At 39.4% G+C, this 13,286-nt stretch overlaps 1 long non-coding RNA gene across 1 annotated transcript; it reads left to right on the top strand.

Annotated features, from left to right (window-relative positions):
* The first annotated feature begins 2,633 nt into the window (after nucleotides 1-2,633).
* Nucleotides 2,634-13,053, top strand: LOC311595059. The gene is made up of 5 exons (XR_014778299.1): nucleotides 2,634-2,703; nucleotides 2,796-2,954; nucleotides 11,811-11,936; nucleotides 12,734-12,771; nucleotides 12,950-13,053. It is a non-coding gene; the product is annotated as an uncharacterized lncRNA (long non-coding RNA).
* The last annotated feature ends 233 nt before the right edge of the window (nucleotides 13,054-13,286 follow it).

Below are 13,286 nucleotides of genomic sequence, written 5' to 3'. Positions count from 1 at the left end.
ACTGGGCCTTCGGAGTCAGCTTTAAGTCCTGGTAAAACATCAGATTGATGACGTAAGCAGCAGCGCAATAGAATAATAAACTGTACTGTTATCAAATGTATCTTCTGCCTGCGATGTCTTTTTTTTTTTTTTTTTAATCTCATTGCATTTTCAAAGTCAACTTTGAGGAACCTCTTGTGATCACTCACTGAAAAGCAGCAAGTGGTGAGTTTAAGGGACTGGTGCTCTGGAGGGGAAGATGACTGAACTTTTGAGTCACAAAACTCTAGGCCTGAGATTTTAGAGCAGATGAAGAAAACGGGGACAAAGTTTGGAAGTGAAGTAGGGTGGAAGGATGTAAAAGCAACAGGGTGGTTTGTCTGGAATAGAGAAGGAAATCCGAGTGTGTGGGCGCCAAAGCCATGAAACTACCAACTGCCGTGGGAGAAACATGAAAACTCGCCTGGTTTTCAAATGAAATATGACAGTTTCAATAACACAAAACCAACCTTCAGTGAACATATCACTCAGCATTAATGGAGACATAGTAAAAAAGTACTTGATATATTTTTTCTATTTGAGGCCAACTTTGATGTTTTTAAAGCTTTTTTAAAAATAGTGTTGTAGTAAATTTTAAAAACAGCTAATAATGTTTATTGTTAAATTTAGCCTATAATTATTACGGTGGCAATATCTATCCTGCTATCATAATCAATAAAGATACAGTCACCTGTTGTATTTTAGAATAGCCTCATTTTTTTCTGGGGCTGGGCAGATATTAACCCTCTAAACTACCCTTATCACTTCCCAGCCCCCACCTCAGGCCATCTGCTTTAATCATTCCTCTCTGGGCTACTTCCTGCCCGTAATCCCAAAATACGCACTAATGTTCTCCATCTGGGCTGCTTTCCTCCATCCACGCCGATCTGGCCATGTGCTTCTCTCCACACTAACCCATCACAACCTCTTCTTTCTTCCTCCTCCTGTACCTGTCTCCTCTCCCCATTCTGCCTCATCGTTTCCTGATCCCAGGCCTGTGCACCGCAAAATCTGCCTCTCTCTCTCTTTTTCCAAATCCCAAACCTCAGCATTATTATTATTATTATTTTTTTTTTTATCAACTGATCAACTTTAAATAGGTAGAGCAAGCTTTACACAACAAGGATAGGTGTACTGCTCATCTGGGTGGCAACCAGGGCTTGAGGGCCAGTAATTAGCATCAGAACACACAGCACCAGACCAACCCCCAACAAGACAGGGTTTCTCTGTGTAGCCTTGCCTGTCCTGGACTTGCTTTGTAGACCAGGCTGGCCTCGATCTCACAGTAACCCACCTGCCTCTGCCTCCCAGAATGCTGGGATTAAAGACTTGCACCACCACTCCCAGCTATGTTTCTTGTTAAAACAATTACATTTATTATTTGGGGATGTCGGCACGCATGCCATGACATATATGGAGGTCACAGGACAACTCATAGGAATCAGTTCCCTTTTTCTTCCAGTGGGCCCCAGAGATTAAACTAAAGTTATCAGGTTTGGTGGCAAGGGCCAAACATGCTGAGTCATCTTGCTAGCCCCACAAAATCATGTTCCTTACATAACTGAGGATTGACGATAACAGTGGGACCCAACATGTGCAGGAGCCCATTAGAGATGACCACTCAGACACTCTTTACCTTACTGTCTTCTTCTTCGGCCATTTGCACCTTGTACCTTCTGAGACTGTAAGAGCTACTGTCAGAGAGGAGGCTTCCATGTTCGTTCTAGCTCAGTTCCTCCAAACCCCATGTCTAATGTGTGTGGTGTTTTCAGCAACCGAGGGTGATCACAATACTCTATATTGGGTGTCTCTTGGGCCCCTGGCCAACATCTCAAATGGAGGTTTCCCTTGCCTAACACTATGGTTTTTAATAGTCTCTAACTCTGAGGCGTGGGAGGGAGCTTCTGTGCAGCAAAGAACGCAATCAATTGAGAGAAGAGAAGGCCCACAGCATTGGAAAGAATCTTGTGTATACATCCAATACAGGGTTAATATATATAATGTATAAACTCAAGGAATAAAAAGTGGGAGAAGGCTGAATGTGGTGGTGCCCACCTTTAATCCCAGCACCCGGGAGGCAGAGGCAGGCAGATCGCTGTGAGTTCTGGTCTACAAAGTCAGTCCAAGACAGCCAAGGCTACACAGAGAAATGCTGTCTCGGGAAAAAACAACAACAACAACAACAAAAACCAACAACAATAAAAAGAAGTGGGAGAAGGAAAGGAAGAGAAAGACAGAGAGAGAGAGAGAGAGAGAGACAGACAGACAGACAGACAGAGACAGAAAGACAGAAAGACAGAGAGAGATAGAGACAGAGACAGAGACCAAGAGAGAGAGAGAGAAAAGCCAAACCAAAAAAATGGGCTATGGATCTAAACAGAATTCTCAAAAGAGGAAATAAAGATGACTAATTCACTAAAAAGCTAAAAATGTTCACCATGCTTGGCAACCATGGAAATGCAAATTAAAGCTAAGTGTCTCTCATGCAGGAGGTGGTGGCTGTGTAGAAATGGCTCGGGGTAAAGTGAAACCAGAAAACTCTGTGGGTAGGATGTGGTCTTGACTCCTCTGCAAACTTTAAAGGAAGGCAGCCTCTCAGTGTGAAAGCCTTCATACCCTACCTTACAAGCAGGGCGCCAGATACTCTCCACAGCACAGTGCTCCTGCACCAACGGCCACTGTAATGTACGTGTAATAAGGATCAACAACACTTACAAAAGTCTTTCTTTGGCCCAGACACCATTCTGTTTCCATATATTCATGTGTTTAATTCACAGGCTTTGTGATGTAGGCTACTATAAAAATCACTGAGCCAATGAGGCAGCAGATAGGCAACAATCGGAAATGCTGAATTCATCTAGATAGATGAAGAGGAATTGACTGATATCAGCTTGATGGTCTATTCTAAGGAGCCCCAAAATTAGAATTCAAAACAGGTATGTGTATTATATCTGACTTTCCCACGGAAATGAGCTCATGGAAAAGTGGCTTACTGTGAACTGTGAACTTTTAGCTGGGTGGGATAGAGATATATCAGGTAATAATCAGACTATCAAGATGTTTAGCAAAAAAACCACAGAGAGCCATAATAACACAACAGTCCAGAAGAACGAGAAAAAGGACTTTGCATCTAATCTAATATTTCCGTTTTGTTTGCATCCGTCAGTTAACACTTGGTTTCATTTTCTTTCAGCACAGGCTTTGCTCTGGAGTAAAGACTTTAGGCGCTGCTGCTATGGGCATCTTACTCTCATGGCTAATTCTAGAGCAGGTTTCTTCTTCTGTTCAACTCTGTCTCTAACCTTAATGAGTTTTAGAAGACCCGTGAGCCAGTAAGCATCTGAGCCATCTCCCTGCTGTGGCAAACATGTCTTAAACAATAAACCCAAAGACACCTATACTTATCATTTCATGATACTGAAAACTAGCAGCATGCTGAAAACTAAATTATTCTTTCAGAGATATCTGGTTGCTCTCTGACAGATTGTGAACATAAGTATAGATGACTAATAAAGGCAAGAGCCATACTTTAAACATTATTATACATATTATACATAACACCCTGCTAACTTTATTTTAACAAATAATTATGCTGTAGCAGTATTTTTCACTTGGTTTATGTTCGTGTGTGTGTGTGGTTTTTTGAGACAGGGTTTCTCTGTGTAACTTTGGCTGCCTGGACTCACTGTAAACCAGGCTGGCCCCGAACTCCCAGTGATCTGCCTGCCTCTGTCTCCCAAATGCTGGGATTAAAGGTGCGTGCCACCATGCCTGTTGGTTTATGTTCTTTTATTAGCAATTGTTGTAAAAGACGAAGAGACACTATATAATTACATTCAATGTATATAAAACTTAAGAATGCTTTTATTTTAAAAAGGTAAGCTAAATGCAAAAAATATAATTTTTATTTTTCAAAGTATTCCTTTCTTTATAAGATAATCATACTATTGTTTTAAAAATACAAATTACAATTAATGAACATTAAGCATTTTAATTCATTTTCAAACATTTGCATAAGTCTTATGTGTGAATAAAATTATTATGTGTTCAATTTTCAGACAGTCAGATTGGCGTTACCATTCTTGTTATAGCTGAAATAACATAAGTTGCTTAATGCCATAAAATGTTCCTCAACCACCGTGTGTGACAGGTATGAGTGTTCTTAAGTATTAGTTGTTAATACTGAGCCTAACGTGATTTAAAAAAAAATAGTATGCTTGGAATTATAGCATCTTATTTATTTATTTATTCATTTATTTATTTACTTTGAGAATATAGCTCCTAGTCCATGTTGGCCTCCTGGCTCAGTCTCCCTAGTTCTAGGATTTTAGCCACGCCCCACACAAACTGATAGGGAGCAAGAATCTACTGTATATTTCCCTTTCTGTGATAGTGTGTCTTCTTCATTATTTAATTCTACTGCCTTCTACAGTCTTCCCTACATTCACAGCAATGCCTCCTGCCTCTTACTATGGCTTGGAGACCTAAGGTATAGTAAGAGAGAGTAATAGTAGGCACAAATATTCATGAACTTTAAGCAGAGCTGCCTTTGTTTTAAGGACATAGAATATATGTAAAGCTATTTTCCTGGTATTGGTCATGACGATGGATACTAGAGATATGGCATTATATCCTCTCACAGACTATCAGACCCTTTCACAGAGGCACTTTTCTTTCAATAATACAAATGTTCATGAAAATACACACTCAAAAGGAAGCTGTTAGCTGTTACTTAATTTCCATGGTTATTATCAAGGATTTGTGTTCTTTACTAACTGTGGGAAGCATCATACTTTCAAAATTAGAAAGCAAGGTACTTGTCTCTTTCATTGAGTTGCTACTTTGATAGACATAGTTACAAAAGTCTCCTTCAGTTGAACTCTGGTTTCCAATGGGCCCTTTCTGGGTTCTTACAGCAGCAAGGAGAACCAGTCCAGGTGATGGCCAATGCGAGTGTTCCTCCAGAGGGCCAAGATGATCCACTAAAATAACATCCAAAGGGACTGAATCATCTCAGAAATGATTTGTTGGAACCCCTGTGGGCAGGGAAGGAAATAATCTCTCATAGTATTTAAATAGGGAGTCACACAGCCAAGCTCATAGATAGACATCTCTCCCTGTCGCACGTCTTGTCCTAGTTTGAAAAGTCAAAACCCAGCAGAAACAAGCCAAACTAAACAATGTGAACCTCTTGACAACGCTGACCTGAACATGGACTTGAATACAGCAAGCAAGATACAGAGACAACACGTCGCCGGAGCTGAGCAGCGTACAGAAACCCCTAGACCTCCTCATCAGACAACTGGTTCACCTCTAACAGCTGTATACAGTCTGATATACAACATGACTTTTCTCTCTCCCTTTACCTAAATGCAATGTGAATTGAGCATGTCTTGCCATCAGAAGTTTAGGTGAATGTTTTAAATTTTCTATGCCATATTAGGTTCCAGAAAAAAAAATATAGATCACGATGACAGACTGTCTGGAAACTGCAATTAGAAGTGGAGATGCTGAATGCTCATATTCTCAGTGTTGAAATACATGACACACACTGACCAGGATACACAATGTGGCAACCCCTGAGCCACGTTGGAAAATTTAAGAAAGCTGTGGAGCTGTTTGACTGGAGTAGTATCCACAAACACAGGGTCCAGGGCTAAAAGAGTGATGGATACATAATGTGAAGAAAGCCACTGTTGGTCTTTCCATCGGCTCGACCTGCATTTCCCTAATGATGTACCCCTTCTAGAGGAGGCACGGCTCAGAAAGGGTAGGGCATGCTTCATTATTTCATTATTTTCCTCTGAGAAATAGATATTTTTTAAATAATAAAAATAAATAAACACACAATAGTCTGTCTGAGAAAAAGTAGTAGAAAATGGGATATTTGAAAAAAATTTTAATTTGTTTTTACTAGCACTTTATTGAAACATGGTTGATAGAGAGAAGTCTCTACACATTTAACATAAATCACCTGATGCATTAGGAGATCAAGAAACATAACAATAGCATCACAAGACTCTATTTTTGTAAATATATCTAATATATATATATATATATATATATATATATATATATATATATATATATATATATATCAGGGCAGATTCTAGAAGCTGCCTCAAGGAGAAGAATGGGGAAGAGAACGAAAAAAAACTGGCATCAAGTTCAGACACAGGGCAGACAAACAACCACAAGAAAAGGGAGGGAGGCTTTAAAGAGTAAGGAAGCCCACATGTTGGGGGAAAGGATCAAAGGGTTAAGAAAACACATTTAATAGTTGAGTAGTACTCCATTTGTAAAAGTACAACATTTTCTTTATCCATTCTTTAGTTGAGAGACCATCTAGATAGTTTCCAGGTTTTGGATATTGCAAATAAAGCTACTATGAGCATAGACAACCAAGTGTCCTTGTGGTAGGATAGAGTCTCCTCTGGGCATGTTCAGGAGTGGTATATCTGGATATTGATGTAGATTGACTTCCAATTTTCTAAGAAACTGCCATATTGATTTCCAAGATGGCTGTACAAGCACAAACTCCCACAGCAATGAAGGAGTGTTACCTTTTCTCCACATCCTCACTTGCATCAGCTGTCCCCTGTGCTTTTGATCTTAGCCATGCTGACAAGTGTAAGATGGAATCTCAGAATCATTTTTATTTGCATCTCCATGATAACTAAAGACATTGAATATGTCTTTAAGTGTTTCTTGGCCATTTGAGTTTCCTCCGTCAAGTATCCTCTATTTAGTTCTGTACCCCAATTTTTTAATTAGATTATTTGGTTTGTTGATGTCTAGTTTCTTGAGTTCTTTATATTTTGAATATTAACCCTCTCTCTGATGTAGAGTTGAAAATTTGCAGCCAAAAGTATGGAATTATAAAAAAATCCTGAGTGAGATAACCCAGACTCAGAAAGACAATCATGATCTATACTCACTAATAAATTGGTAGTAAGCCAGGCGTGGTGGCACACGCCTTTAATCCCAGCACTCGGGAGGCAGAGGCAGGTGGATTGCTGTGAGTTCAAGGCCAGCCTGGTCTACAAAATGAGTCCAGGACAGCCAAGACTACACAGAAAAACCTTGTCTCGAGAAAAACAAAACAAAAAAACAAAGACAAAAAAGAAAATAAGTTGGTATTAGCTGTAAAGTAAAGGATAATCATGCTACAATCCACAGAGCCAGAGAAACTAAGTAACTAGAAGGGTTCAAGGAGCACACATGGGTCTGTCTGGGAAGGGAAGTAGACAGGGTTAGTAGGGTGGGAACAGGAGGATTCAGGTGGGAGGAGGAGGGAGGGACAAAGTACTGGGAGAGACTGCTGGAATTGGCAAACATTTAGGAGCAAAGTAGAAACCCAGAGCAATAGAAACTCCCAAGAATCTATGAGGATGACCTAAGTGAAGACTCTTGGTAATGGGGGATATTGAGCCTAAACAGACCATCTTCTGTTACCAGGTAAGGCTTCCACTGTAGGGTTTGGAACACCAACCCAGCCACAAAACCTTCTACCTACAATTTGTCCTGTCTGCAAGATGTGCTGGGGTACAGGTGGCAGAGAACTTCTGGGAATGGTCAACCGGTGACTGTTCCAGCTTGAGATCCATGCCACAAAAGGAAGGCTACTCCTTACACTGCCTGGAGGGCCAGGATCTGGAGGTTGGAGAGCCCAAAGACCTAGAATAGAACTGAACAAGACTAGGGGAAAAACAGTCAGTGAAATGATTCCTAATGGTATTCTGTTGCCCTCACAGGCAGAAACCTAGTATAACTGTCATCAGAGAGACTTCATCCAACAACTGATGGGAAGAGATGCAGATAATCACAGCCAAACATTAGGCAGAGCTCAGTGACTCCTACTGAAGAGGGGCAGGAAGGATTGTAGAAGCAGGAGGTGTCAAGGACACCACAAGGAGACCTACAGAGTAAACTAACCTGGGCTCGTGGGGCCTCATAGAGACTGGAACAGACAGACAGACAGTATGGATCTGATGTAGGCCCTTTGCACATATGTAATGGTTGTGTAGCTTGGTCTTCTTGTGGGACTCCTAACAGTAGAAGGAGGGTCTGTCTCTGACTCTATTGCCTGTTTTGGGGACCCTTTTCCTCCTACTAGGTTGTCAGCCTTAATATGAGAGGAGGTGCCTAGCCTTACTGCAACTTGACATGCCGTGTTTGGTTGATACCCTTAGAAGGCCTGCCCACTTCTGAGGAGGAGTTGATCTGGGGAGAAGGGAAATATGTGGGGGTGGGGGTGAGAAAGGGAGAGGAAGAGAAAGAGGAACCGCAGTTGGGATGTAATATATGAAATAATAATAAACAAACAAACAAACAAATAGAAAGAAAAGATTAAGTAAAAAGAAAAAAGAAAAAGAATGGGAAGCAGAGACAGGCAGATCAATGTGAGTTGGAGGCCAACCTGGTCTACAAAGGGAGTCCAGGACAGCGAAGATAACACAGAGAAACCCTGTCTTGAAAAACCAAAATAAAGAAAAAAAAGAAAATGAAAACATATTCAGAAAATAGATAGAAAGGACAAAAGGAAGTTATGTTTCTGAATAATGCAGAAAAGCAGCCTAATTTACAAGGCCTAAATCCCTGAAAATTATTGCATTTGGGACAAGAATTCTGGGGAGCAAAAGTATAACATGTCCTTAAAGGGTTAGTTACTCCACCCTTTTTTATCAGGGCTTAAAATAAGCCTGCCTTTCCAGGAGTGGCCCATCAGCCTACCGGATAAACCTAGATCAATTGGAATGTGGACCGACCCAAGCCACATGCTATTCTCTAAACCAGAGGCGTTATTTTCATCCAATCAGGTCTACGCTAATAAAAAACCTTACTTTACATAGAGAAATAAGCAATGCGGTTAAACTAGTCATCTATTTTATGTAAGTAGAAATAACAGCACATTTACAAATCAAATAGTTCACTGATTTTAAGCTATGAGTCTTGTTGTTGTTGTTGTTGAGGCAGGTACTTAAGAATTGTGTAGATCTTACTACAAATTGTTTTAAATAATCAACTTAGTAGCAGAAAATGCATGTGAAATGAATTTAATTTTGCTAGGTAGAATTTTATGACCAATTATTTATAATTAAATATAGATTTTATTACAAAATATATAAAACTCCTTTACATCTCATGAGATATTGTTTTTTACTTTTGTTCTTTTATATACATGTAGGAGTGTGTGTGTGTGTGTGTGTGTGTGTGTGTGTGTGTGTATGCATGCACAATTTATCTCATGGAATGACATACTGAATCAAAAAGGTCTATAACTGACTAGCCTTTGCTAAAGCAAAATCTAGGAAAATGCAATTAATTTTAGTCCTAAATTGGAATTTCTAGGTTCACTCTGTACTAAAAAACAAAACAAAACCTATTCAATGTATGTCAGAGTCTATTAAATATGTCATCAGTGTTACCTAATTTTTTATTAAAATATCTGTATTGTTTTACATGTCAATTTACATAAGTAACAATGATTTATTTGAATTAATTATTTATTAGTCACTGTGCTAAGCACATTACCATTTCAGTCATGACACCTTTAACCACTTTTTGAGATGGAAACTATTTCCATTTCCTGTTTACAGTAAGGGATATATATTTACCTCACAATGTGTGTGCATGTGTGTGTGTGTGTGTGTGTGTGTGTGTGTGTGTGTGTGTGTGTTACATGACCATTCTCATCCAGTTTGTCTTCATCTTGAGCTAATGAATTGACCTACTACACCATATTATTCATCTTGTTAAACAGAAAATAGAAGGGGAAAAAAGAGAGAAAGAAGAAAAGAAATTGTATTCTGTTCAAATTTTTATTGTAAAATATTGTGTGTATGTATGTGCAAGTATGTATGATATAGCTGTATATGTGTATATTGCCTGATGATCCATGATATTTTGTGTAGGTCATGACTCAGTTTTTCCCTTCCACTGTATTTCTGAGGCAGAATCTCTTGGTTCTGCAGTGCATAGTCCAGTCTTGTTGGCCCACTGGGTTTTAGCAGCTATTCCCATCTCTCCTCCCATCTCTCAGTAGGGATGCTGGGATTACACAGAACAGCTTCTCACATGCACGATTCCAGGGCTATCCCATAGATAGATAGTTGGGCTTCAGTGTCGAGTGCGTTCAGACCCTGAGCCCTCCTGCCAACTCTTTTTATTTTTATTATTTGTCAAACATTTGTATGTCCTTGTTAGTCACTTATTTTGTGATTTAAAATGTTGTTTGAATTTTTATAGTTTTGTTTTCATACTGTCTATGTAAGTCAACATATTTTCCTCATCTTAAAAAGAAGTTTGTTGATTCTTGTTATTTTGGTGTGTGTGTGTGTGTGTGTGTGTGTGTGTGTGTGTGTGTGTGTATGTATGTGTGTGTGTGTTTCCTTCTCTTGATTTTATTGTGCAACGTCTTTCTTCATTTATTGTGACAAAAAGTTTTGCTGGGAGTAGTAGTCTAGGCTAGCATCTATGGTCTCTTAGAATTCGTAAAACATCTGTTCAGGGCTTTCCATTGAGAAGTCAGGGGTTATTCTAACGGGTCCTTCTTTATATGTTTCTTGTCTTGGTCTTGGTCTTTACATTGAGTATTTTGATTAGTTGTCTGAGGTCTTTTCTGGACCAGTTTATTTGGTGTTCTTTGTATGCCTCTGGTACCTTGATAGGTACCTCCTTCTTCTTCTTCTTCTTCTTCTTCTTCTTCTTCTTCTTCTTCTTCTTCTTCTTCTTCTTCTTCTTCTTCTTCTTCTTCTTCTTCAAGTTAGGGAATTTTTCTTTCAGAATTTTAATGAAAATATTTTCTGTATCTTTGACATTGGTTTCTTCTCCCTACTCTCTTCCTATTTTCTGTAGATTTGGTCTTTTCAGAGTGCCCCATAGATACTTCCTATAACTTTTCTGCCTGTCTGGATTCTTTAAGATTTAGCGTTGTGTTTCACCAAGGTATCCATTTTTTTCCCTATTTTATCTTCAGTACTCAAGATTCTTTCTTTCATCTCTGTATTCTGCTGATGAGACTTACCTTTAAGGTTCCTGTTGGAATTTCTAAATTTTTCAATTCCAGGGTTTCCTCGGTTTGGGTTTTCTTTAGTGATTCTATGTCTACTTTCAGATCTTGAACTATTTTCTTCCACTTTCTGTTTGTGTTTCTATAGACTGCATTAATGGATCTGTTCCCATCATCTTCAAGGCCTTTGAGCACATTCACAATCGTTGTTTTGATGTTATTGTCTTGTGCTTCAGCTATGTTGTAGTACTCAGGGCCTGTTGCAGTAGGATTGTGGAGTTCTAGTGGAGACACATATTGTCCTGGCTCTTTTTCTGTTTTTATGCTGGTGTCTAAGCATCTGAGTTGGGGTGATTGTAATTCTATTGGTTGATATGGTCTTGTCCTTTTGGGATGGGTGGTCCATTCCTTGGTTTCTGTTGCCCTCTCTACATTTTAGGAGAGTGTGGTGGGTGAAGAGTCCCTGGTAAAGAGACCTTGGGAATCCCTGCCTGGTGTGACCTCTGGGGATAGAATGTGTTTCTAGGCCTTAGGGGCTAGGCATTAGGAATGAGGATTGGCTGAGGGTGCTGCTGAGAGGGTCCAGAGGAAGGCGCAAGGTAGGTTTGCCATGAGGTTCTGATTCCCCAGGGAGAAGGATCAGAGAGGAAAGGCAAGACCCCTGTATGTGGTCTGCTGAGGGGCTGGTGATGAGCTTCGGGAATCTGCAATGGTGGAAAGGAAGGAGAGTGAAGGTCTCCACCTATCTGATTCCAAACCAGTGGGGCTGGTGGGTTCACAGGTAGAGAGCTCTGGATATTGACTGCCACAAAGGGAAGCAGTGATGGAGTGTGCCTTCTTTCTGCTAGCACTGCGGAGTCCTCAGGAAATTGAGGCAAAGGAAGAAGTCAGCTCCCGAAAACCTGAAGTAAGTATTTTGACAATTTACAAATAGCTTTCTTGCTCACTGAAACATAAAGTCTAGATGACTGTATGTGCATATCTATGCATATATGAATCTATACCTATACACATAAGCTATACTTCAGTGATATGAGCAAAATACACGGTGCCTTAGTACACACTTATTTTTCCCAGTTCTACCTAGACCCAGGAAAATACATGAAAAGAGATTATGACTGTTTATCCCTTGTTCCTATTTTGTAATTGATTTTTACTTTAATCCAAATAAGTTATTGGAGATTGTGTATCATGTTTCTTTTGGTACTGTTACTGGCATGAATTTTTTTCAGCTTTTATTTGCTCTCTATAATAACTGAAAGCCAAAGCAGTGTCATTATAAGGATGAACAAATAATGCTTAACAATGTGATTTTTATGTTTTATGTTATATCTTTTGAGTCTGTCTATAAATATTTATGATATAGGATTAACCTCATCCCTCAGATTAGAGCAAGTATGGCTCTGCAGCTTTCCTTCATGTGAATGCAAAGGAAAAATAAGACAGTTTAACAAAAGTGTGATTCTACCCAACAGAATACTGACACTTTTCCTTCCTATCTTTGTTTTGTAAAACAAGATGATTTCTCAAAGCACCTGGTCTATTTTTCTTATAACCCACCCACTACACCCCACCATGCACAGCCAGAGAGTTCTACAAATATAAATAGTAAGAATTTTGTCCTGATAGGTTGGTTTGGCGCAATATAAAGAATGCAATTTTTGCAAAACAGAATTAACTGCTTTCCCGACTTCCTTTTTCAAGGTTTGTTGGCCTTTCCAAATGCAACTCTACCTTCCCAGGTGGGTAGAATTTTCAAAGTCTGTCTCACTTTTCCTACATTCCTAGGTTTCCACCTTATAACTTATTTTCTTATTACATTGAAAGACATGACCACTTCTGGTTAGAAGCCGGCCATGGGCAATTCAGTGTTCATAAGTTCATAATGCCTGTAGTGCCTGAAATATGTTTGTTTTCCAGTTGATAATAATAGAACCAAGAGATGGGATCAGTGTGTCTCTCAGCAATCCTTAGGAAAAAGAGGACTTCTCCCAGTTAAGTGTGCTAGGCAACTGTTTTTTTTTGGGGGGGGGGGATTTATGTAGCTTTATTTCCTATCATTTTCTGTTTCTAGCACTGGTTCATCTTCCCCTTTGGTTCTAATACTCATTCCTATTTCATATTCTCTTAGTATGTAGTATTTCTTTTCCTTTTGTTTTCTTCCCTGCCCTCTTTTCTCTAACTAATGATCCAATAAGTTTACCTTAGAAAAGCAACCAAAACAAGTATTTGCCTTTAAAGTTGGGTTGTCAGCTAC

This window comes from Acomys minous (assembly GCF_964271855.1).
Source record: "Acomys minous genome assembly, chromosome: 3".
Lineage (NCBI taxonomy): Eukaryota > Metazoa > Chordata > Mammalia > Rodentia > Muridae > Acomys > Acomys minous.
This window is presented reverse-complemented; position numbering and strand designations above follow the sequence as displayed.